Consider the following 23836-nt stretch of genomic DNA (forward strand, 5'->3'; position numbering starts at 1 on the left):
GGGAGTCTCATGGTGGAGGACTGGTGGGTGATGGTGTATAAAGTCCATGGTGTAGCTAAAACTTTAGATGTTTTGCAGATTACTGATGTGGATAGACATCTTGGTAGATGTATTGTATATAATAGAGATTATATATGATATAACATATAAGAATTAACTATCTTTATAAACTTACCATTTGCTATAAAGATTTAATTCTTATTATAATAAATGATCATTTGTATAACAGTCTAAATCCTGAGTAGTAATGAGACTAGTGACTTTAGTTTCGAAGATTCAATATCATGAATGGCTGAGAACATGATGTAGAATAACGGAATCCATACTTTCCTCTCATATCGAATATTGGTTCCCTTAAGGGTTATTTCTGGAACTGAATAGTTATGGAGCTCAAATCTATAATTTGATTATAGATTAATTATTTGCTAAGAATTAATTCTTAAGGATCAAGAGATAATTAGAATCAATAAATGGAGGACAAAACTACTTTTATTGATTATATCAATGGACTACAAGAGAACACTCTCTAAATATAATTCTATAAATACTTAGAGTGCAATTTCATATTTATAGTGGAGTAATCATGGAATTAATAAGTAATATTACTAGATTAAAGAATTTAATTAATAACCTGGTTTATTGGAGCTTCGTATTATAGGTCCATGGTCCCTAGGTCACCTCTGTCCTACACTGTCGAGGGTAAAAATGTCATAAGGAAGATTTGTAAAGAGAAGGACTAAATTGCAAAGCAACTAATTTTTCGAGGCAAGGAAATAATTATGTGATAAGTATGGGAAATTGATTAGTCGGTAATTAATTAATTATTTTACTATATATATATTTTATTCTGAAAAACTTTATGTTAAAATAAATATTAATCATGTTTAGATTAATATAGAGAGAGTTTAATAATTATCTTATTATAAGATATTTATAATAAGATACTGGAATATATTTAATACTGATATTTTAAGTTGAAGTTTGTAACGCCCCAACTCCAGGGACCGTTACAATGCACATTGCAAACAGTGCTAAACTCGCTAATCGAGTCATTTGGCCATAAATGTGTAACTAAGTATAATTAGCGGTTTAGAGATAAATTTTTTTGGTTAAGATATAACATTTCACTAGAACGTTTACTGTATACATTGGGATCCCAAAAATATAATTTAATGGTCTATTACAACAAAATATTTACAACCAGCCGATCTAAGCGGCAAAATTGGGTTTAGCCCTAGTTCCTTTCCTTCAAACCTCGGCCGTGGCGGTCGAGCAGCTGCATATGTACACATCGTCACCTAAGCTCTCCAACTCAAGGATGGTCCAGCTTTCTTTTGCCTTTACCTGCACCACATAGCACCCATCAGCCGAAGCCCAGCAAGAAAACTCATATGCTCATGAACAGTCATATCATGATATCAAATCATATCTGGCATGCCTAGCAAACATAACTTTATTCAAGCATGCAACTAAGTTCAAACAATGTTGTGGTATCTAGGATAAGAAATCCCACCCTTTTTGATTGGATGACTATCAAGTCAATCCTAATCAGATGAGTGTTTCAACTTTTGAGGTTCTAGAAAACCATACTGAGTGATTGACAAGCAAGTCACTAATTTAAACAGAAGAGTGGCTGCTAAGTAAGCCACTAGCCTTAAACAGAAGAGGGGCTGCTAGGTAAGCCACTAGCCTTAAACAGAAGAGTGGCTGCTAGGTAAGCCACTAGCCTTTCAGATGAGTGACTCATAGGTAAGTCACACAAGCGCTTATAATATTCATCGAACTTGAGGTCGGTCCGGCATTAATGCTCTTTGAGTCATTCAATGCAGATATCGATTAGATCTAATCTTTGTTGGCTTGCGTTGAACACGCTAAGGCCGTCCTGACTTATGAGTCAGCACCGTGTGACCAGTGCCCAGTACCACTGCCGAACCTGACTAATGAGTCACAGCTTCACAGTTGATACTAACACCTTTGCCAATTCTGACTAATGAGTCAGTACCATGCACAAGTAAGCATTGCCACCAAACACATGCCATATGTTGAATATTCAAACATAGGGCATTTAGCATGCTTACTTAACAGTTGCTAGCATAATTATCATCATGCACAAAGCTCTGATCAATCTCATAATCATCATTCATGGCATGCCCTATTCACATGTTTCTCGTGCATCACATGCATCGCACTTATTTATCCAGCATCCCTCAATAATAATCCCTCAATAATAATCATATGCAAATGAGCAAGATTTCTAAGAATTCATTATGCTATCAGTGTTTACATTTAAACATCCAACATGCATCATAAATAGCCATGCATGTCACACATGGGGTGCAGTTTTCTTACCTTCGGTCCAAGCACAGGTTACCAACAAACAAGCCACAAGAACGATCCCGATTCCAATCCTCTAGTGATATCCTAGTCATAACCACAAATGGTGATCCAATGAGTTCAAGTTCTAAAACCAATCCTTGAACCAAAACTTAGCCTCCAAGACATCAATCCTCACTAATCCGGGTAGTAGGAATGATCCCGGGGTCAAAACACGAAAACGGGCTCAAAATCCTGCCTGAGCCGCGGCCCCCAGCCAACTCTGAAGCAAGGGCCACGGCGCCCAATGCATAGGGCCGCGGCACCCAAAAGGAACAACTCCTGCCACTAGCTTCATCAAACCAGGGCCGCAGCACCTAAGAACAAGGCCGCGGCCCAACTTCGGGGAAACCATTTTCCTTCATTTTTAACCTTTTAAAACCTCCCAAAAACATGTCTAAACATTCCCAAATCATCAAATAAAGGTTCTGAAACTTCCCAATGGTCCAAAACCATCAAAACCTGAAGCTCAAATGAACCAAGAACTCAACCATTAACAAAATCCAATTCAAGCTTAAAACTTTTAAAAACATGAATTACCTCCGATTGAGTTGTTTTCAACTAAATCCTCCAGCTAATAAGCTTCTAATTTTCCTTAGGATTGCTATGCCTCGATCCTCGTTTGAATCTGAGTCCGAGAACCCAAGATACCTTCGAAAACACGATCGCGAGACGAAAAGGGAACTTTTAGGGAGAGAGAACGTACAGAACGTTCTTTTTATTTCATAAAAGGTTACTTCAAGCTTAAGTAGCTTCCAATGAAACCTAGTGCTCGGGGTCCCAAAATCACCCGCGAGGATATTATAGTCAAAACTTCCAGCATTTCCCCCTAATCTTACTAACTCCCAATTTCTCACCAAATATTAATTCCCATTACCCAATAACCCGGTAATGCACTAAATACCCCTTGACTTACTCCAAGTCAAGCTTAAATCCCGTTGTGACTTTCCCACTAGCTTACCTCCTAGGATCGTCTTGTACTGGATAACCCTGGCATAACCAAATAATAACAAAGCACCACGCCCATTTCACATATATGCCAAAAATGCCCGAAATGGCCGAAATATGGAAATCACCCAATTAGTCACAAATGGGTTCACATGCATATTTAATACACCTAAACTTGCATATTATCATTAAATAGCTTAATAAATCCATTATGGTCCTCCCAGCCTCCTAATCAAGGTCCTAAACCTTATTAGGAAATTTTGGGGCATTACAACTATCCCCTCCTTATAGAAATTTCGTCCTCGAAATTTATCTGAACCGCCCAGAATAAGAATTCCGCACAACTGATTCCAGTTTCCCAGGTCGTTCCCTCGACCTCATCATTTCTGCAACATACCTTGACTCAAGGTATACTTTGTTCCTCAGAACCTTATTCTTCTGTTACAATCTGAATTGGCTAGTCCTTATAGGATAACTTAGCTTTAGTTCCCAGATTCTCATAACTCAATTCATGAGTTCTTTTAACCCATGTCCACTGCATGAAAATACATAGCACACTATGTACAACTGTCATAGCCAAAACTCTGGCCCCACAAAAGGTAATCTGACCAGTCCTATTCAGGACTCAAACTGTCATACTAATCTAGGCTCAACTTGCCCTTAACTCATCACCCCTTTCCATGGTGATTCATTTAGGAAGACACAACTTCCTACCTAGAACTCCATATTCCTGCTTTTCAATTCAGTAACACTTTTCCATTTACTCTGAGAAGTGAGCATCCAAGCTCTAACCTCTAATAATCTCAATGGTCCCCTGAACCATCTCATGATCCAGATATAACATCTCACCCATCTCATTTCAATGAATGGGTGACGAACATGTTCTACCATACCTTATCTTATAAGGTACCTTTTCAACTCTAGACAATTCTCCCTCTGATTATGATCATCCTAAGAACAATCAAGTGTACTGAATTCCATCTATATATTCATCGCCTTCCCTCACCCTTCCATAACCTGGAAGTAACAATAAAGTCTTCATCTGATAAGATAGACATTAAATTTCATGAAGGCGCACTATCTCTTTCACATAGAGATCAGAATAATGGTCCGCTGTATTACTTATTCTTACAGACAAAAATACACTTACTCACAACACTGGTCCACAATGGTCCAAATCAATCATGCTGACCCAGTTTCCCGGGCAGCCCCACCGCGAAACGCATCGCGACGCTTTCTTATTTCCATTACAAAATACTCAAAGGCTGCAATGACCTTGCTGATCTCTGATACCCTGTCTTAACCTGCTAACAGGTTAAGAACTTTATCACGCATTCCATTATACCCCTCTCCATTCAGGCCACCACTATAAAGCTTTCATACTCTGGTATACTGACATGATGCCTGAATGAAGAGAATAAAAGAGTAACATGAGATTCATCCCAAATCCCCCATTTAATTCCAGTGTCCATCGGATCCCAAATCCGATCCTTATATCACAGTAAATTCATACCTGACACTGTAACACCCTTAGCTAATCCAGCTAAGACTTCCCACTCAACTTTTCCTATCTGTGGTTCACTTTGTCATCTTTCCTTTTGATCTTTTCTGAGATAGTAATCTCAAGCACAGAACTGGCCATCAGAACCCTTCCCACAAAACACATATAATATCATGCCCGTCCAAGGACATTCCTGCCTTTTAAGGTGTTTCTTGACCTTGGAGAATTTCCATAGAGAATACGCCACAATACCATCGTCCAAGATGATCACAAATTCCCATTCAAACAATCCCTTGAATGCTCTGTTCATCTGATCCATAAACACTTAGCATTAAACAAATTCTCAAAATATAATCCAGCACTTCCTGGTGCTCTTATCTGATATAAACACAGTCTTTTACATATTCTTTTCCCCTGATCCCTAACTGGTACTAACCATATCAAGATCAACTTTTGAGAATTCCATCTCACTCAATATCTAAGCCTTGAGTTCTTACAAATCTACTAAGCCATTCAATACAATGCCCTTAATCCAACTCAATCCCTGGAACTAATCAACTTACCACTCTATCTCTTCATATAAAAGAAACCCTGGATAATCCCCTGTAAACACATCCAGGAACTTACAGACTAGTCCAGCCTGTTCTGATCCCACTGGCACAATCTAAGTGGTATCCATCACACTAGCTAAGAGTTCTATGCATTTCTCCGCCATAAAGAGATGTTATTCTTTCCTTTCCATTTAGCATTGCCCCGCACTTAATTATCCAATCCATATCTAGGATCAAACCAAAGCCAGTCGTAACCAGCTTTATCAAAATCACTGACGAGTCATTTCCATAACCCAACTCATCTCTTAAGTTGCCAAAACAACACTGCGTTCCCATCACAACATAACCATGTGATCAACATATAAACATTATGCCTCTCTATATGCAACAGACAAAAGGAATAGCATGGCACCAAAACCAATTAGCATAACTCAAAACTCAGAACTAGAAAACTGACCTGCCACTCCTGAGGAACTAGTCTCGGTCTCAGACTCTGACTGCCTTGGAATAAACACTCGAGCTGGAGTCGAGCTGTCTATCCCCTTTTTCTCATCCTTTAACACAAGGCACCTCTTCAAAATATGCCCAACCATTCACGCGAAACATGCCTTTGCTCGGTATTCTCCCAAACGATGCCTCTTGCACCGAGCGCATTCTGGGTAAGGCTTCCAGCTTTTCTTCTTGCTAGCTCCAATAAATGGAGATACCACTATCTGAGCTCCGTGCTCCCCAGCACTCTTCTTCTCACTTCTTATGCTCTCAACAGCAAGAGCCTTCTCTACCACCTGAGCATAGGTAGAGACTTCATGCACTGGGGCAACTCTAATGCCCTGAGCTGTTCCAGGATTCAATCCCTGAACAAACCTTTCTTTCTAACCCACATCTTTGGGTACCATGTCTAAAGAAAACTTGGTCAACCAATTAAATCTGCTAACATACTCGGATACTGATGCCTTTCCCTGAAACAGATTCAAAAACTCATTCATCTTAGCAGTCTTAGCTACATCACAATAATATATTTCATTGAACAGCTGCCTAAATTCTTTCCAATTCATCACAGTTGTGTCTCGTGTCTGGGATACTACCTCCCACCACGTCCGGGCATCATCCCGCAGTACATATGTCGCACAGATCACCCTATCGTGACCTACCATCCCCATACTATCAAGAATGGAACTGATCATGCCCATCCATTGCTCAGCTCCGAATGGATCTAGGCCTCCCTCGAAGACTGGAGGGTAATATTCCTGGAATCTTCCACAAAGAAATTCCCATCTACTCTCAACCCTAGGTTGAGCCAAAGCTGGTGCCACTCCTGGCACAACAAAGGAAGAGGTGCTTCCCAACAGATTCTGCTGTTGCCTAAGATACCTGATCTCTTCCTCATGCCTCTGCAATCTTGATTGCAAATCTGTGAACATCTGCTGAAAATTCTGAGGGGCAGATGAAGAACTCAACCCTTGGCTGAAACTCCCATCCTCTGCATAACCACCACCAGGCCTCATTATCTGCCTTGGATATACACCTACTGTTTGAATCTGCAGTCAATAACTTGACCCATTAATCATAATGAGCATATTAAGAGCTTTCCCCCACGGGATAAATCTTACCACACCACAATCATAAACCACTTGCTGTGCTAAAATATGCCCACGGCATTCATACATCAATCATGTTCCCTGCTCTTCCATCATTCACACCATGCCTCCAACTCCAGCATGCAAATATTACAATTATATATTCACGAAGCAGGTAATCATATGATCACAATCATATACGTAATCACAGAGCATATAATCATATAATCAAGAGTCATGCTCTATCAAATTCTCATGCTCCCTAGTACAATGTGCAGGTAAAGCATTTACATTCTATTTAAGCAGTTAATCACATAACTACAGAAATAGTTACCACTCCCTGAGTGAAGCTGTCTTCAGTGACGAGTGTACATGCCCAGCTTGTCTTCAGGAACCCATAAACCTTGACAGGGTCTGATACCAAAATTGTAACGCCCCAACTCCAAAGACCGTTATGGTGCACATTGCAAACAGTGCTAAACTCGCTAATCGAGTCATTTGGCCATAAACGTGTAACTAAGTATGATTAGCGGTTTAGGGATTAAAATTTTTGGTTAAGATATAACATTTCACTAGAACGTTTACTGTATACATTGGGATCCCAAAAATATAATTTAAAGGTCTATTACAACAAAATATGTACAACCAGCCGATCTAAGCGGCAAAACTGGGTTTAGCCCTAGTTCCTTTCCTTCAAACCTCGGCCGTGGCGGTCGAGATGCTGCATATGTACACATCGTCACCTAAGCTCTCCAACTCAAGGATGGTCCAGCTTTCTTTTGCCTTTACCTGCACCACATAGCATCCGTGAACCGAAGCCCAGCAAGAAAACTCATATGCTCATGAACAATCATATCATGATATCAAATCATATCTGACATGCCTAGCAAACATAACTTTATTCAAGCATGCAAATAAGTTCAAACAATGCTGGGGTATCCAGGATAAGAAATCCTGCCCTTTTTTATTGGATGACTATCATGTCAATCCTAATCAGATGAGTGTTTCAACACTTGAGGTTCTAGAAAACCATACTAAGTGATTGACAAGCAAGTCACTCATTTAAACAGAAGAGTGGCTGCTAAGTAAGCCACTAGCCTTAAACAGAAGAGTGGCTGCTAGGTAAGCCACTAGCCTTAAATAGAAGAGTGGCTGCTAGGTAAGCCACTAGTCTTTCTGATGAGTGACTGATAGGTAAGTCACACAAACGCTTACAATATTCATCGAACTTGAGGTCGGTCCGACATTAATGCTCTTTGAGTCATTCAATGCAGATATCTATAAGATGTAATCTTTGTTGGCTTGCGTTGAACACGCTAAGGCCGTCCTGACTTATGAGTCAGCACTGTGTGACCAGTGCCCAGTACCACTGCCGAACCTGACTAATGAGTCACAGCTTCACAGTTGATACTAACACCTTTGCCAATTCTTACTAATCAGTAAGTACCATGCACAAGTAAGCATTGCCACCAAACACATGCCATATGTTGGATATTCAAACGTAGGGCATTCAGCATGCTTACTTAACAGTTGCTAGCATAATTATGAACATGCACAAACACAGAGACTCAAGCTCTGATCAATCTCATAATCATTATTCATGGCAGGCCCTAATCATATGTTTCTCGTGCATCACATGCATCACACTTAATTATCCAGCATGCCTCAATAATAATCATATGCAAATGAGCAAGATTGCTAAGCATTCATTATGCTATCAATGTTTACATTTAAACATCCAACATGCATCATAAATAGCCATGTATGTCACACATAGGGTGCCGTTTTCTTACCTTCGGTCCAAGCATAGGTTACCAACAAACGAGCCACAAGAACGATCCCGATTCCAAGCCTCTAGTAATAACCTAGTCACAACCACAAATGGTGATCCAATGAGTTCAAGTTCTAAAACCAATCCTTGAACCAAAACTTAGCCTCCAAGACATCAACCCTCACTAATCCGGGTAGTATGAATGATCCCGAGGCTTAAAACCATGTTCCCGGGGTCAAAACACGCAAACGGGCTCAAAAGCCTGCCTGAGCCGCGGCCCTTAGCCAACTCTGAAGCAAGGGCCGCGGCGCCCAGCAGGAACAACTCCTGCCACCAGCTTCATCGAACCAGGGCCGCGGCCCAACTTCGGGGCATCCATTTTCCTTTGTTTTTAACCTTTTAAAACCTCCCAAAAACATGTCAAAACATTCCCAAATCATCAAATCAAAGTTCCCAGACTTCCCAATGGTCCAAAACCATCAAAACCTGAAGCTTAAACAAACCAAGAACTCAACGATTCACAAAATCCAATTCAAGCTTAAAACTTTTAAAAACTTGAATTACCTCTGATTGAGTTGTTTTCAACTAAATCCTCGGGCTAATAAGCTTCTAAATTTCCTTAGGATTTTTATGCCTCGATCCTTGCTTGAATCCGAGTCCTAGAACTAAAGATACCTTCGAAAACATGATCGGGAGACGAAAATGGAACTTTTACGGAGAGAGAACGTACAGAACGTTCTTTTTATTTCTTAAAAGGTTACTTCAAGCTTAAGTAGCTTCCAATAAATCCTAGTGCTCGAGGTCCCAAAAACACCCCCGGGGATATTATAGTCAAAACTTCCAAAATTTCCCCCTGATCTTACTAACTCCCAATTTATCACCAAATATTAATTCCCATAACCCAATAACCCGGTGATCCTCTAAATATCGCTTGACTTACTCCAAGTCAAGCTTAAATCCCGTTGTAACTTTCCCACTAGCTTACCTCCTAGGATCGTCTTGTACTGTGTAACCCTAGCATAACCAAATAATAACAAAGCACCACGCCCATTTCACATATATGCCAAAAATGCCCGAAATGGCCAAAATATGGAAATCATCCAATTAATCACAAATGGGTTCACATGAATATTTAATACACCTAACACATGCATATTATAATTAAATAGCATAATAAATTAATTATGGCCCTCCCGGCCTCCTAATCAAGGTCCTAAACCTTATTAGGAAATTTGGGGCATTACAAAGTTAATTTTGAGTTAAATGATAATTAGTTTTGGATAAATATATTATCTTAAATATTAACTCAACAAACATATAAGAAAATAAGGGAGAGCCATTAAGTGGCGTCTAACTCAAGGCTATTTCTATAAATGGGATTTAAATTTTGAATTTCAAATTAATTTTTTTATTTAATTATTGTTTTTAAATATGATTTAAATTAAACATTCAAATTAGATGTCACTTATTAGTTAATTATCTTTACAAAGCTAAAAGGAAACGATTCTTTTTAAGGAAGTTGTTAAATTTGACTGTCTCACTCTCTCTTATAAAATAAACGATAAAATTTTCTAAACCTGAAGCTCCAATTTAGACAGCTTCTATATTCTCTAACCTCTCTAGATCTCATGTGTTGAGTTTATCTAGAGTGTTCTAAATCAATATTTGTATCCTTCGTGCCCACACACGTCCTTGTGTGATAGAGGATTGACTTGGAAGGCTAAGGTGTGAGTTTCCAGAAAGGATTGGAAGATCGTTGATTTATATGAAAAGATTTAAAGACACTTAGTAGGCTACTAGAGGTAATCTCTTATATATTTATTTGCCATTTAATATATCTATATATGTATGATCCTGGCTGGTATTAATAAAAATATTAAAGATTTATTTAGCTGCGTATTCTTATTTTTCTCATTTAATACCAACAATTGGTACCAGAGCAGTCTATACACACACACACACACATATATATATATTAAATGTTGTGTGAGTTTCTTGCATTTTTTTATGTATGGTTGAATGATGGATCGTTAATTACATGGTGCTATTAGGTTTGGAATATGATTTTTTTAATTTTTCTTAGATCTTGTGTATGCTATATGGGGAATAGAAATTTTTTTATTTTTATTTGTAAAATGATATTCTAAAAATTGTTATTGCACAAGAAAAAAAAAAAAGGAGAAAGGGATTCGAGCCACTGGCCACAAGCAAGCGGCCCAAGCCCCAGCCTGCACACCCTTGCACTAGGTGCCATTTTTCCCCTACACCCGACGCCATTGCGCCTGTAACTGGCCTGCGCGCCCATGCACCAGGAAATGATGCACCCATGCGCCATTGCACCTTCTGCCTGCCAGTGCGCCCTCTAGCGTGTGCGCCCCTATGGCTTCAAGCCTTCGTCCCATGCACCCCTGGCTGAGCCATCATGCCCAAGCATGTTAGGGCTTAAGCCCTTCCTGCCGGCCCTAGCACCAGGGCATCATTTTTGGTGCCCAACAAATCCCTAATTTTGTGCTAAAATATCTTTTATTTAAATAATTTTAAATTGTTTGAATTTAAAATGACAAATATCTTATTTTATTTTTATTAGAACAATAAAATATATTTTAGTTGGTTAAGATCTTATTTTAAGATTAAATAATTATTTTAATTTGATTTTTTAATTATTTGAATTCAACTAAATTAAAAAGATGACAAAAGTGGTTATTCAATAAAAAATTAGTTTTAATTAAATAAATTAATTAGAAAATTATCTTTTATTTAATTTGTTGGGACTAATAAATTGCAAAGGATTTCCAATTAGAGTAGAGAAGAAATCTTGAAGTCTTGCAATCAACTATAGACTCTTTTATAATTTTATTTCTATTTTTTCACATGGTTGTAAATTTGGAAATACCCAATAGTACTTGGTTTATCATTTATTTTATTTATTTAAATAAATGTTAACTAATGTTTGATTGATAACATGATCATGCATTAGTCAATTACATGTCAATCATGAAACCCCACACAGTTTTGATTAATCATGCAATTTTTAGAAATATGATTATCTATGACTGCCCTAAGTGTTTATAATCCATTGCATGTAAACTGCTAAGTCTTAAATTAGTTAAAACTTGGTAAATAACACCATCATAAAGACAATAGATTTTATAGGCCTTTCAGATAACCAACTTTATTTAAAAAATGTTTTAGTAAATATAGATGACTGTAATGGGTAACTATCTAGATCACACTAATTGTAGAAACAAACTCTTTTATAACTAAATGTATTATGTCATTAATTATATTGATAGGGTTAATAATAAACTAGTAATTAATTTAGAATTAATTGATTTGTTTGAATAAACATATTTATTCTAAGAGAGTAAGTGGGAGAAGGTGAACATCTCAATGTGACCTATTGTCTCCATTATTAGTACGACACCGTGATATATGAATAGGGCCTCGAGGTGACTTTGTTTTTGTCCCCCTAATGAATCTTTCTAGACATTTTAATACTAAGGTTGGCTTCTTACTAAGATAGAACAGAGTGATATATTGTAGGCTTGACCAACCCTAAGGCAACACTCTCTAAGTTAAGTCATGAATTCTTAAATAATAGGCTACACTTACAAAGATGAAAGTAAAATTTTGCAGTGGATAATTGTATCTTGACCAAACCAGCGGTACTTTACATTATTTTCAAAAGATAAAATAATAGTTATTTTAACTTTTAAATAATAAAGAAAATATTGTCTTATAAGCTATCTGAATTTAACTTTACCAATGCTAAGGCAACACTTTATTTGTTGGGTAGTTTTATAGTGGAATCATAAATGCTAAGTTTATGTGTTTTAATTATTGCATTCATGCATCATATTTACTTCCAAATAATATATATTTTTCAAATAGTAATATTATTGTATTTTATTTCCTTCAGTAAAGTCGAACAATGGCAACCTAATTAATGCTTTTTTTTCACTTGAATAACTTAATGGTGATAATTTTATAAGATGGAAATTGAATCTAAATTTAATGTGAATCTGTGACAACCATAAATTTCTCCTAACTAAGGAATGTCTTGAAGAGCCCGCTATCAATGCCCCCCGAAGAATATTCAGGAAAAATATGATGGAGTCAATCTAATAATGAGGCTAAGTGTTACATGCTTGTGAGCATGAATGATGTTCTAAGAACAAAGCATGAACTCATGGAATCTACTTTTGAGAGAGTGGAATCTCTGCAGGCCATGTTTGGGCAGCAATTCGATCAAATTAAACATGAGGATACTATAACCTACATGACTACTAAGATGAAGAAGGGTGTTTATGGGTGTGAACATGTATTGAGCATGATCAATGTGATACAAGAAGCATAAATACATTGGGTTGTCATTGATGAGCGTACATAAGTAAGCATCATACTTAAACCACTCACTCCTGCTTACTCTGTGTTCACAGCCAACTATATTATGAATAAGATGGAATTCAACCTGACCCAGCTGTTGAATGAACTGCAGACATTTAAGTTTCCTAATAAAACCATAACCAAAGAGGTTGAGCCAAATGTGACAGAGGATAAACCTTCAACCTCTGAGGATAAAACCAAGAACAGGAAGAAGAACAATTTCAAGGATAAAAGTAAGGGCAAGAAGTCCAAGAAATGCAAGTAGGCACCAAAAGCCAAGAAGAACAAGAATGACAATAACTTCTAGAAGAAACAACCAAAAGGAAAGTGTTTCCACTGGGGAGATAAATGTCACTGGAAGAGAAACTGTTGACAGTGAGAACTCGTCAACCAAGTTAATTTAGAAAAATAGAAATGTAGAGATTATCAAAAGAAAAACTTCAAAGATCTAGTTGGAAACTCAAAGAACAGTTGCAGAAAGAAAATGGTGAAATGAACTTGTATTTCATATGGTGTAGTGCTAAAACGTTTTTTCCAACCCCCCTCCAAGTGGAAGTGGAATTCCTTTTATAGTGGGCTCTAATGGCCCCTGATACATTGTGGTCCAGGGGACGAGATGGTACACAAGTACATTATCAGGAGAGTGGTCTCAGGGGTAGTGGTGTTGGAAAGAGTGGTGGTTTGCTCTAGTACGTGTCAGGAGTCTGCAAAAGTACTCCTGTCTTGGAACCATATTATGCCTCCACTACTTGTTGGGTACGGATTTCATAAGCATGTTGAGGGAATCCTAACCATGTACCATTCCTGTACTGCCACTACCTGTCTAGCATGGACACCGTATCATCCGTATTCTAACTCTTCTTGCTCCATGGTCACCACGTGGACACCCCTAAGGATGAGGCTGGTGTGTGAGAGGAGGCCTCCATGAGGACCATAGCGTGACTGTTGCGCGTGGTGTCTTAGGAGCCGCGAGACGCTTGTCTCCTGGTGGTGTCGCGAGGCGAGCAGGGCGCATGAGGCGCCTGGGGCGCGCGGGCTGCGCGGGCGCGCGAGGCGTGCGAGATGCCTGGGGTGCGCGGGACGTCTGGGGTGCGCGAGGCGTGTGGGTGCGCGCGAGGCGTCTGGGGCGCGTGGGACGCCTGAGTTCTTTACCAGTGCCCAAGGTGGAGTGGTCATTTGGAGCAGGGTCAATTTGAGCACCCATTTGAGGGATCAAATGGACATCAAATATGGCCTCTTTGGACCTTCCAGGGACCTTAGGTATGAGATGTGGGTTCTTTACCGGTGTTGAATTTTCAGTATCCACACTTGCCCTCCAGTCTATGAGAGAGTCTTTAGGCTCTCTTGTAGAATTTTCTCTTTGATATTTATAAATAGGCCTTCATGGCTAGCCTATTATTTACACCTTACTTCCTTAGCTTAGTGGTTTTGAGATTCCTTCTTCTTTCAAGAGGTGAGGGGTTCAATCCCCCACTACCTCATTTTTGTCATTGTTTCCTCCCTTTTTTTTTTTTTAATATTTGAGGTATTTTTTGGTATGTTTATATCCCTTCACATATTTGATGGCTAATACATCTTTTTTGTTTATTTTTGCAGACGCGTACTTTCGACCACTTGCCTCTATTTGACCGTGACAATGCTTTTGGCCCTCGAACTCCTTTTGACCACATCAGCGCCCAATTTTACTTTCTTGGGGTATACTTTCTTCCTCCCTTATGTTTATTGGGTCAAACTTAGCACCACTCAGGATGGGGTACTTTGGCTCGAGCTCGTCGTGAGTTAGCCTTGATGCATGCCCCTTTATTCATACCCTGTAGTGGGTCATTTAGAGCATTTGTTCCTAGAGGTTTTGAGCCCATTCCTTTGTGTTTTGTAGTAATCCTTCCATTTATATGTGAACCCTTTTCGCTTTTGGGATGAGGTCTCATGGCAAGTGAAGGTCCGTTCGGCATTCCTCCGGGGGTTGAGTTTGTTGACTTGTCTTCAGACTCAGAGTCCCCTGATGAAAATCCTTACCGTGACCATGACACTTTAAGGTAGGCCCGTATTCGTCATCTCGAGCATATGGCCGAACTTAGGCGTAAAATTTGGGTGGTAGAGAGCGAAATTGACTCGGTGTTAAGGGGACACGGAGTACCTTTCCCTCCTGACCTTAGTGACCATGTAGCGAACCTTAGGGTGACCCTTTTAAATTTTCAGGGGGAGTTAGAGTTTATGGAGGGACATCTTCCGCCTGAGCCTCCTAGCCCGTCCTTGCCTGATGACTGTCATGGGGCCGCTGTGGCTTCTCTTCAGCCCTTATTTTCGATCTTCCCTAGCTTAGCGCTTCCGCAGCCGATGCCTCGGTGGAAGACTCTTGCTAGGAAGAAAAAATGGAGGGTAAAGTGTTCTGTCTCTTCCTCACCGTTTTCTTTTGGTTTTGTAGATATGTCGAAGAGAGGACGATGACAGGTGTCCGTTGATGACCGGGATGATGCCCCCCTATTGGCATCCACCCTAGTGTCCCACGTGCCTGAAAATAAGTTGATGGAAATTGTAGAGCACTACTGTGTTCCCCCGTAGTACGCATTATGCACCCCTTCGGACAAGGGTCGGGCTGACTGCCCTAATACTGGCTTCGTGGCCCTTAGCGAGCATATCCTGAAGGCGGGTGGTACAATCCCATTACACCCGTTCTTTGTTGCGGTTCTCAACTATTTTAATCTCGCTCCAATTCAGCTGGCACCCAACAGTTGGCTGACCTTGAGCTGCCTCTTTATCACATTTATGGAACTTGTCTGTTGTGCTCCTACGGCCCAAGAGGTGCATTTCCTGTACAACCTCATGCCCTCTCCCAAATCCAAGGGCTTTTATTTCCTGCAAAAAGCCAAGACTGCAGTTCCCTTGATAGATGGTGCAGTGTCCAACCCGAGGTCCTGGAAGCAGGACTTTTTCTTTGTGCAAGGCCCCCTTTCTATTCATGAGCACTATCGTTATGCTCCCATTAAGTACTTCGTGCCACCCCTTTTTTTTTCTTTTTGAAACTTGTTTTTTTATAACTTATGTTTGTGTCGACAATGGTGTGAATCATGCAGAGCAGCTCGCCGTACCTGTAGTTGTTGGATCAGAGGCGGACACTATGAACAAATTCCTTAGTGCTGACCGCGCCATGAGAAAGGCCACATACCTCTTTACTGTGGAAAAACTCAACCTTCACAAGATATCCCCGATTTAAGATCCCGGGTTGCTGTGGACTCTTCCCGGGTCAAAGAAGACGAAGGATGCCTCGGCTGAGCCTTGCCCAGGTGAAGGTGAGGCCGAGTGTGTGCCGGAGGGAGTCTCCCTTGGACACGGGTAACCTCACCAGCCATCTCCGTCCCCCGAGGAATGCCCTCCCTTTTCCCCATTCGACCCTGACATGGCTTCCCAATCTCAGGATCTACAGGCCATGCCGGGACATTTTGTTTGCCCTGATCCTGCGGACTTTGACGCTTTTCCTCAGGCTCCCCTCGACCCCGGTCCATTGGGGGCTTACTTTCCCGATCTTCCTGCACCCCTCCTAATCTAACTGGGGCTCATTTTTCCAATCTTCCTGCGCCCCCTCCTGTTTCGGCGAGTGGGTCAGAAGGGGCGCCCTGGGCGGGCCGCATGGTGGCCTCTTACGGGTGGCGGTATGTCCAGATCGCCTCAGGCCTCCCCGAAGCTGATTGGAGTGGTCTTGGGAGTTTCACTATGTCAGACCTTGGGGAGACTCTCACGCACTCTACTGCCTGGGTGAGTTCAGGCATCTTATGTCGGCCTTATATCTTTTTATTCCCTTCTTTTTTTTTTTGTTACTTATCACTGTTGTTGTTATTTTTCTTGTGCAGGCCTATACCGTGGGTCAGCGGTTTGCCAACTCGGCTCACAACCTTTCCACGTCGAATGCTGAGAGGGACTGTCTTGCGGTTCGGGTCAAGGAGCTCGAGGGGGAGCTTGTTGAAACCAGGTCTAGGCTAACAAAGGCTTTGGTGAAAATTTCTGCCTCATCGAAAAAGAAGAAGAGGGCGATTGCCAAGGCCACAATGTTGCAGGAAAGGGTCACCAGCCTAGAAGTCAAACTCCAGGGTGCCAAGGCTACCGCGGCTGCGTCGCAGGAGAGGGTCGCTTCCTTGGAGGACGAACTTGAGGGTGCTAAGGCTGCTGCAGTCGTGTCGTAGGAGAAGGTCGCTTCCTTAGAGGCGAACAGGGCAGCTATTGAGTATAGGTCCATAGAGCGTGCCCTTTACGGTGTATGGAGGCAGGATCCAAACTTCGATTTCTCCTCCTTTGGCGAGCACACCGTTGCCCGGGCGGCTGGGTGGAATTCCCATAGCAGGAGGCCTTGAGATCATCACTTCATAATTTTTTACAGTAAGCCCGCTGTGAATGTATGCTCGTTCGAGCCTTATTGTGCTTCTAATAATTTTTTTTTTCTTTAAAATCTTGCCATGTTACCAAGACTCTCTTTTAATATATACATATGCAGTTATTCATCTCTTATCCCTCTGTGTTTGAGGTCTTTTTGAGCCCGTATGATGGGGTTTGGTAGGTTCCCCTCTTTTATTTATCAGGCTAGAGGTCCTTTGGAGCCCATGTGAAAGGGTTCAATGGGTCCTTTTTTGGTGCCTCTTGATTAATTTTATAAGGATATATTGACCCCTTGGGTTCAAGCTATCCTTTTATATATTTTTGCGCGCGCTTATTATTTCTTGCGAGAAGCGTCCTTCTCGTCATTATTCATAGTACTATTTTTGCAAGGCTCTCTTTTTGGCTAGACGGCTTGGTGGCCGCTCTAGGCTTATTGGCGGGTGCTCTTTCTAGGACTTCTCCCTTTGAGAGAGTATCTGCCTTTATTTGGAAGTTTGTTGTTGTTGTTTTTTTTTTTTTTTTATATAAGACCTTTTGGCCTCCTTGATGTTCGTAAGGGTAGCTAATCCTTGTGAACTTCAGGAGATGCCTTGCAAGGTCTCCTCCTTGTTTGTTAGGGTTCACCATGCATTTTTAAAAAAAAAAAGAATTCGTTTAAGGCCGTGATACAAGGGGTCCTTTTTGGTTCCTCCTGATAGAGGGTCATTATTAGGATCCTCCTGATAGAGGGTCCTTTTTAGGAACCTCCTAATACAAGGAGTCCTTTAAGGATTCTCCTTTTTAGGAGCCCTTTTTAAAAGAATTCATTTAAGGCCCTGATACAAGGGTTCCTCCTGATAGAGGGTCCTTTTTAGGATCCTCCAGATACAAGGAGTCCTTTTAAGGATCCTCCTTTTTAGGAGCCCATTTTAGGATCCTCCTTTTTAGGAGCCCTTTTTAGGATCCTCCTGATAGAGGGTCCTTTTTAGGATACGAGGAGTCCCTTTAAGGAACTTGTTTAAGGCCCTGATATAAGGGTTCCTTTTGGGTTCCTCCTGATAGAGGGTCCTTTTTAGGATCCTCCTAATACAAGGAGTCCTTTCCTTTTAAGTAGCCCTTTTTAAAAGAATTCGTTTAAGGCCCTGATACAAGGGGTTTTTTTGGGTTCCTCCTAATAGAGGGTCCTTTTTAGGATCCTCCTAATAGAGGGTCCTTTTTAGGATCCTCCTGATACAAGGAGTCCTTTTAAGGATCCTCCTTTTTAGGAGCCCTTTTTAGGATCCTCCTGATAGAGAGTCCTTTTTAGGATCCTCCTTTTTAGGATACGAGGAGTCCCTTTAAGGAACTCGTTTAAGGCCCTGATATAAGGGGTCCTTTTGGGTTACTCCTTTTTAGGATCCTCCTGATACGAGGAGTACTTTTTAGGATCCTCCTGTTTGCTGTATGCTTTGCCTCCTCTCCTACCCCTCCAAGTGTCTGGTGAAATTTATTTCGGCAGGCACTTTGGTTGATGCTCGCATAGAGAAGAAAAATAACATGCAAAGATGTGAACAGTTTCATTCATAGTAGGCAGGTTACAACGATATATATATATAAAAAGTTTACATCTACTTGGGAGGTTATCTAGGAAACCTCTTTGATTCTTGTCTACTGAGCTAACATAACACGTAACAAACTAAGCACAAATACTGCTTGCCTTGGATTTGGAAGTCTCACTGGTAGTACTTCTTGAGGTGTTCCGCATTCCATGCTCAAGGCACGATGATGTCGTCCATGCGCGCCAGCTTATAGGTGTTTGGTGGGATGCACTGAGCGACCTGGTACGGTCCTTCCCAGTTCGCCCCCAGTACCCCCGCCCCCAGGTCTCGCGTGTTAGGGAGTACCTTCCTCAATACTAAGTCTCCTACCCTGAACTTTCTCTCTTGCACCCTTGAATTGTAATACCTCGCTGCCTGTTGCTGATATGTGGCCAGCCTTAGTTTCGCCCTTTCCCCCTTGGCTTCCAACAGGTCCAAGTTCCCGACCAACGCTGTGATGTTAGTCTGGTCATCGTATGCTTGCATGCAGAAGGAGTTAACCTTCATTTATACCGGAAGGACAGCTTCACAGTCGTAGGCCAAGGCAAAAGGTGTCTCCCCAGTGGTGGAACAGGGGGTGGTCCTATAGGCCCAGAGCACATTTGGGAGTTCCTCGACCCAGGCCCCTTTCAACTTTTCCAACTTAGTTTTCAAGTTCCTTTTCAGGATCTTGTTGATTGCCTCTACTTTCCCACTGGCTTGGGGGTGTACTTCTGCGAAGAAACTCCTCCTGATTCCTTTTGCCTTGCAGTAGTCCTCGAACACCCCTCCTTCAAATTGCGTTCCATTGTCGAAGATGATCTTATAAGGTACTCTGAACCTGCAAACAATATATTTGTTGATGAAGGCGGTGATCTGCTTAGATGTTATGTTGACTAAAGCCACTTCCACCCACTTATTGAAATAGTCGACCGCTACCACTACATACTTAACTCCTCCTCTTCCGGTTGGCAGTTCCCCACACAAGTCGATCCCCCACACAGCGAAGGGCCACGGGCTGGTCATGCTCACCAGCTCATTTGGTGACTGTCGTGGGTAAGTCGCATGTCTCTGGCACTTATCACACTTTCTCGCGAAGTCACTCACGTCCTTCTCCATGGTAGGCCAATAATACCCCTAGCGGATGGCCTTTTTTGCCATGGACTGCCCCCCAACATGGTTTCCACATTCCCCTTCGTGTATCTCTTGTAAAAGTTTTGATTCCTCTCCCTTATCAACACACCATAAGAGTGGGGTAAAAGACTCTCTTATACAAGATTCCATCTACTAGGGTGTACTGGGCGGCTCTGTAAAACAGTCTGCGGGCCTCTTTCTTATCCAAGGGTGAGGTTCTGTCATTTAAGTACCTCCGAATGGGGGCAAACCATGGCTCCTCGGAGCTCTTGACCGTGTTAATCCTCTCTTCGGCTATGCTTGGCTTAGGGAGATATTCGACCGGTATAGTCTCAAGCGTATCTTCTTCTCGTGTGGAGGCGAGTTTCGCGAGTGCATCAGCGTTCGCGTTCTGCTCCCTGGGGATCTGTTCTATCGTGTATTTTTTGAACTTATCCAAATACTCCTTCACCTTGGTGAGGTATGTAGCCATTTTTGGACCTCTAGCTTGGTATTCGCCCTTCACCTGAAACACTACCAGCTGTGAGTCACTAAAGACATGAAAATGGGATACCTTTAACTCCTTAGCTAGCCACAGGACGGCCAACAACACCTCATATTCTACCTCATTATTGGAAGCCTCGAATCCAAATCTCAAGGCACAATACATCTTGTTCCCTTCAGGTCCTGTCATCACTATGCCAGCACCGGCTCCCCCTTTGTTAGACGCCCCATCTACATGGAGGCTCAATTCTTTGGGGTGCCTCTCCTCTTCATGTGTCGGTTCATCCTCCTCTATTTCCCCTTCCTCTTAGGGTCGGTAGGCAAACTCGACTATAAAGTCTGCAAGTACCTGCCCGTTGATTGAGGTCCTTGGGGTGTAAGTGATGTCGAACTGACTCAATTCAATTGACCATTTTAACAATCTTCCTGAAGTTTCTGGCTTGTGCAAGACTTGACGCAGAGGGTGTTGGCAAGCACCTCAATCGCATGAGCATGAAAATAGGGCCTCAATTTTCGAGAAGTCACTATCAGAGCATATGCTAACTTCTCTATTTCTGGGTACCGGGTTTCTACGTCTACCAACCGCTTACTCACATAGTAGACAGGTTGCGGGTGCTTCTTTTCTCCATTGACCAAGGCGGCACTTATAGCATGCTTTGATACAGCTAGATACAGGTACAACTTCTCCCCTTTTTCTGGCTCGGCCAAAATGGGAGGCCTTCCAAGGTGTTCCTTCAGCTTGGTGAAGGCATCCTGGCATTCGTCATCCCAAGCGAACTTTTTGTTCCCTTTTAGGATGTTGCAGAAAGTGAGGCATTTGTCAGTCAACCTGGAGATGAATCTATTGAGGGCTGCCACTCTCCCCGTCAGGCATTGCACCTCTTTTTTGCTTCGTGGTGGGCTCATTTCCAGCAAGGCCTTGATTTTTTCAGGATTAGCCTTGATACCTCAGGAATTCACCATGAAACCCAGAAATTTTCCTGACGAAACTCCGAAGGTGCATTTGAGTGGATTGAGCTTCATTCTATACCTGTGAAGGGTGTTGAACATCTCCATGAGGTCGCTGGTGAGCTCTTCCGCTTTATTTATCTTCACCAACATATCGTCCACGTACACTTCCATGTTCCTTCCTATTTGATTCGCGAACATTTTGTTCACCAACCTCTGGTAAGTGGCACTTGCATTTTTTAAACCAAAGGGCATCACTTTATAGCAGTACAACCCCTTGTCCGTTATGAATGAAGTGTGCTCCTCGTCAGCAGGGTTCATGGGTATTTGGTTATACCTTGAATATGCATCCATGAAGCTAAGTAGCTCGTGTCCCGCTGTGGCGTCTACCAACTGGTCTATCCTAGGAAGCAGGAAGCTATCCTTAGGGCAGGCCTTGTTGAGTCTGGTAAAATCCACACAAGTCCTCCATTTTCCGTTGGGCTTCGGGACTAGCACTGGGTTCGACACCCATAATGGGTAAAATGCCTCTCGAATGAACCCGTTCACCTTCAGCTTGTCAACCTCATCTTTTAGGGCCGCGTATCTCTCTGGGTCTAGTGCTCTCCTTTTCTGCCTCATCGCCCTTGCTTTCGGGTCGATGATCAGATGGTGGCACATGACCGCTGGTCTATCCCTACCATATCCTCGTGACTCCTGGCGAATACATTGAGGATGGATTTTAAGAACTCTACTAGTTTCTCCTTCATGTCACCGGCAAGGTTTTTTCATACTTTCAACTTCCTCAACGGCTCATTCATGATCGTTATTTCCTCCAATTCCTCTACCGGTTCAGGTCTGGGCTCTTCTGTGACTTGTGGGTCCAACTCGCTTGGGTTCGCGCCTTCATGAACAACCATCACCATAGGTGCTGTCGGCTTTGTGGCTGTGCGGAATAATGTGTTATAGCATTCCCTTGCTTCCTTCTGCTCTCCTTTCATGCATGCTATTCCCCCAGGAGTTGGGAATTTCATGGCTAAATGGTATATAGAAGTTATCGCCTTCAATTCTCTTAGGGAAGGTCTCCCTAATACCGCGTTGAAGGCTGAGGTGCAATCTACCACAACGAAGTTTGCCATTACGGTGGTTTGTCTGGGCTGCTCTACCATAGTAAGGGCTAACTCGATTGCCCCCAGGGGCTGTATCGAATCTCCCATAAATCCATACAAGGACGTAGTGCAAGGCCTTAGGTGGCGGAGGCTTAGTCCCATCTTCTCCAGTGCTGGGCGATACAAGATATCCACAGGGCTTCTTTTATCCACCAAGACCGATGCACCCTCATCTTAGCAAGCTGGACAATCAACACTAGGGGGTCATTGTGGGGGAAGTGTACACCCCGATCGTCTTCTTCGGTGAAGGTTATTGAGTCATTTTCACCCTTGAAACTTTTCAGGGGGCGCTGCTCCAGCCTTAGGACGCACGGTGGTGGACTTCGTCTGGCCTCCCTGGCATATCTGTATCGTCCCTTCCTTGATTCGCCCCCAAATCCTGGTCCTCCAAAGATGGTCCTGACCTCTCCTTGCACTTCTGGGGCTACGTCTTGCGCCCACGGCGAGGATGCTCCTTCTTCTGGCCTATGGTTCTCCTTGCGCATATATCTGCCCAAATGCCCCCTGCGGATGAGCTCCTCAATTTCGACCTTCAAATGGTTGCATTCCGCTGTGGTGTGGCCTATATCTTTGTGATACTGGCAATACTTGCTGGGGTCTCTTTTAGACCGGTCTTTTTTCATTGGCGGGGGCCTTCTGAAAGGGACCTAGTTTTCGTTTGTAACGAAAATATGCTCTCTCGCATGGGTGAGGTTAGTATAATGGTTGTAGGGGCCTTGTCTGCGCTAGTCAGAGTGCTGATGCTTCCGGGGTCGATCATCTCTTGCCCCCTCATAGACCCTCTTTTTCTTTGTATTGCCTTGGCTTTCCCAGATTGAGGGCTTCGGTGAATTCTGGTTTTTTCCGGCCTTGAGGCTCTCGTGACCATCTTCCACGCGAATATACTTTTGCGCCCGCTCGTAGAAATCATCCAAGTCCGTGACCTCCCTCTTGAGCATGTTATCCCATAACTTGCTTCCTAGGCGCACTCCAGCTGTGATGGCCATTTTCAGCTCTCTGCGGGTCAGACTCCCTACTTTAGCTGCCTCCATATTGAACCTGTGAATGTCGCTCTTTAGACTATCGTTTTCTCCTTGCTTCACATTGGCGAGGTTGGTGCCTAGCATCGTGTAG

The sequence above is a fragment of the Humulus lupulus genome, chromosome 6 (genome assembly GCF_963169125.1).
Source record: "Humulus lupulus chromosome 6, drHumLupu1.1, whole genome shotgun sequence".
Lineage (NCBI taxonomy): Eukaryota > Viridiplantae > Streptophyta > Magnoliopsida > Rosales > Cannabaceae > Humulus > Humulus lupulus.